This window comes from Arachis ipaensis, chromosome B5, assembly GCF_059453495.1.
Source record: "Arachis ipaensis isolate K30076 ecotype BB chromosome B5, ASM5945349v1, whole genome shotgun sequence".
In the NCBI taxonomy this organism is placed as follows: domain Eukaryota; kingdom Viridiplantae; phylum Streptophyta; class Magnoliopsida; order Fabales; family Fabaceae; genus Arachis; species Arachis ipaensis.
Window position 1 is genome coordinate 44,574,423 of NC_142440.1, and position 3,785 is coordinate 44,578,207.

At 40.4% G+C, this 3,785-nt stretch overlaps 1 non-coding gene across 1 annotated transcript; it reads left to right on the top strand.

Annotated features, from left to right (window-relative positions):
- The first annotated feature begins 1,616 nt into the window (after window positions 1-1,616).
- On the top strand, window positions 1,617-1,724 carry LOC148564025 (small nucleolar RNA R71). The gene has a single exon (XR_015884527.1). It is a non-coding gene; the product is annotated as a small nucleolar RNA R71 (small nucleolar RNA).
- Window positions 1,725-3,785: the final 2,061 nt, after the last annotated feature.

The following is a 3,785-nucleotide window of genomic DNA, read 5'->3' on the forward strand; positions in this document are numbered from 1 at the left end:
TGATTCAGGCTGAAAAAGGACTGCTGATGCTGTTGGATTCTGACCTCCCTGCACTCAAAGTGGATTTTCTGGAGCTACAGAACTCCAAATGGCGCGCTCTCAATTGCGTTGGAAAGTAGACATCCAGGGCTTTCCATCAATATATAATAGTTCATACTTTGCTCAAAAATAGATGATGTAAACTGGCGTTCAACGCCAGTTCCATGTTGTAGTCTGGCGTCCAGCGCCAGAAACAAGTTACAAGTTGGAGTTCAACGCCAGAAACAGGTTACAACCTGGCGTTGAACACCCAAAACAGCCCAGGCACGTGAGAAGCTTAAGTCTCAGCCCCAGCACACACCAAGTGGGCCCCAGAAGTGGATTTCTGCACTATCTATCATAGTTTACTCATTTTCTGTAAACCTAGGTTACTAGTTTGGTATTTAAACAACTTTTAGAGATTTATTTTTCATCTCCTGACATTTTTAGATCTGAACTTTGTAATCTCTGACGGCATGAGTCTCTAAACTCCATTGTTGGGGGTGAGGAACTCTGTTGTGTTTCGATGAATTAATGCAACTATTTCTGTTTTCTATTCAAACACGCTTGTTTCTATCTAAGATGTTCATTCGCACTTCAATATGATGGATGTGATGATCCGTGACAGTCATCACCATTCTCAACCTATGAACGCGTGCATGACAACCACCTCCGTTTTACTTTCGATTGAATGAATATCTCTTGGATTCCTTAATCAGAATCTTCGTGGTATAAGCTAGAATCCATTGGCAGCATTCTTGAGAATCCAGAAAGACTAAACCTTGTCTGTGGTATTCTGAGTAGGATTCAGGGATTGAATGACTGTGATGAGCTTCAAACTCACGAGTGTTGGGCGTAGTGACAGACGCAAAAGGATCAATAGATCCTATTCTGACATGATCGAGAACCGACAGATGATTAGCCGTGCGGTGACAGCGCACCTGGACCTTTTTCACTGAGAGGACGGATGGTAACCATTGACAACGGTGATCCACCAACACACAGCTTGCCATAGGAGGAACCTTGCGTGCGTTAAGAAAGAAGACAGGGAGAAAGCAGAGATTCAGAAGACAAAGCATCTCCAAAACTCCAACATATTCTCCATTACTACATACCAAGTATTTATTTTATGTTCCCTTGTTCATTTGCAAATCCACTGATAATTATAATTGACCTCCTAACTGAGATTTACAAGATAACCAGAGATTGCTTCAAACCAACAATCTCCATGGGATTCGACCCTTACTCACGTAAGGTATTACTTGGACGACCCAGTGCACTTGCTGGTTAGTGGTACGAATTGTGAAAAGTGTGATTCACAATTCGTGCACCACTTGCTGAGTCAATATTTTTTTCTAAGCCAATATGGCATCCAGAGCATCAATTTCAAGAACTCCCTTCCTCTGAGGCATCCTATTACTCACAGGATTCCTTTCAGAAGTGTACATGAACTGGTTATTTGCAACTATGTTAATGAGTTCCTGAGCTTCTGCAGGCGTTTTCTTTAGGTGAATGGATCCACCTGCAGAATGGTCCAATGACATCTTTGATAATTCAGACAGACCATCATAGAATATATCCAGGATGGTCCATTCTGAAAGCATGTCAGAAGGACATTTTTTGGTCAGTTGCTTATATCTCTCCCAAGCTTCATTGAGGGATTCACCTTCTTTCTGTTTGAAGGTTTGAACATCCACTCTAAGCGTGCTAAGCTTTTGAGGAGGAAAGAACTTGGCTAAGAAAGCCGTGACCAGCTTATCCCAAGAGTTCAGGCTGTCTTTAGGTTGAGAGTCCAACCATATTCTAGCTCTGTCTCTTATAGCAAACGGGAAAAGCATAAGCCTGTAGACCTCAGGATCAACCCCATTGGTCTTAACAGTATCTGATGACACGTCATCTTAGCCTAGTTTCACTAGTCTTTTTCCTTTGTTTTCATTTAGTTTTATGCACTTTCTTAAGCCATAAGTAAGCCAATTGGGTTGAATTTCATGTTTCCTTTGTTCAATCAACTATGGATAAATTGATGCATTTTTATGAGTTTTTGTGCCATAATTGCTCATATGACAAGAAGAAGAACAACTCTCATGATTATGGCATAGCTTTGATACAATTGTTGATTGATGATAGGTGGAATAAAGCTTGGAAGAAGGTTGCAAGAATGGGCTTGAAAAGAGGGATCAACATTTGAGCTAACGTTTGCCTCAAACATTAACTCAAACGTGAGAAGCGGCTGAAGAACACTCTGGAGAAGAGCCAACATTTGCGCCAACGTTTGCCTCAAACATTGAGGCAAACATTGGCTGAAGAAGAAGCAGGGGAAGGCAACGTTTGCGCCAACGTTTTCCTCAAATGTGAGGTCAAACGTTGGCGCCAAAAAGAAGAGAAATAGCACTCCTGGGCACAGCAACGTTTGAGCCAACGTTTGCCTCAAACGTGAGGTCAAACATTGGCTACATTTTGGCAAGAAAGAGCATGGAAGAGCACCCTTGATTGATGGTTTAGATGAGCCACGTTTGCACCAACGTTTGCCTTAAACGTTGGGCCAAACGTTGGCCAAAAAGGGAGCTTGGGAAGACCCACGTTTGAGCTCACGTTTGACCTCAAACATTGGCTCAAACGTGGATGACAGCAAATGGGCATCTGCATAATGCCTCACACAAGGGACGTTTGAGTCAACGTTTGCCTCAAATGTTGACTCAAACGTGAATGGTTCATGGCCTGGTTCACAAATGGATTTCTTCCCAACACCAAGAGCAATCAACGGAGGCTATTATCAACCCAATTCCATCAAGACTAAAGGCCCAATTCAAGGCTTAATGATCATTTGAAGAAAGTGTATAAATAGCTTAGGATTTGAAGTTTTAAGGGAGCTTTTCTTTTTAGAGTTTTCTTTAAGAATTTTCATAATATTCATAGTAGAGAGCTTTTGGGTTTTGAGCTGTTTGGAGATTCTGAGTCTTGGGGAAGGAGAATTGAATTCTCTTCCTCTTAGTTTTCTTATTTTTCAATTTCATCTACACTTGTCTTGAGTCTTGGGTGTTGAAGAATTGAGGAAATTCTGTCTCAATCTCACCTTGAGATCTCTCTGTTTTTCTTACTGCAGCTTTTGGAAAATTGAACTTGAATTTACATTTCTACATTGCTCTCTTCTTTAATTTGGCATTTGCTCTCTCAATTTGGATCTAGGAAGGCATTAAGATCTAGACTTGGTTATCTAGTCTCTTGAGTCCTGAGATCTACATTTTTCAATTTCAATTTCCTTATTTCGTTGCTACACCAAGCTTATTTTCTTTTTAGTTTTGAGATCCGGTTTAATTGAATCCATCTTTTATATTTCTGTTTGTTGAATTTTACTTTTCCTTGTTTAATTTCTGCAAATCCACTTCCCAATTCCCTTTATAATTCAAGTAATTTACATTTCTTGCACTTTAAGATTCAGCCATTTACATTTCTTACAATCTAAGTTTCTGCAATTTACATTACTTGTTCTTTAAGATTCGACTCTTTTTCTTTTTGTTCCCTTTAATTTCCTGCAAATCACCCACTTCCCTTTACATTCTATGCAATTTAATTCCTGTCAACACAATTTCACACAATCAACACTTGTTTGCTTGACTAATTCAACCACTAAACTAAAGTTGCTCAATCCTTCAATCCTTGTGGGATCGACCTCACTCCCGTGAGTTTTATTACTTGATGCGACCCGGTACACTTGCCGGTGAGTTTTGTGTCTGATCGTTTTCCGCACATCAAGTTTTTGGCGCCGT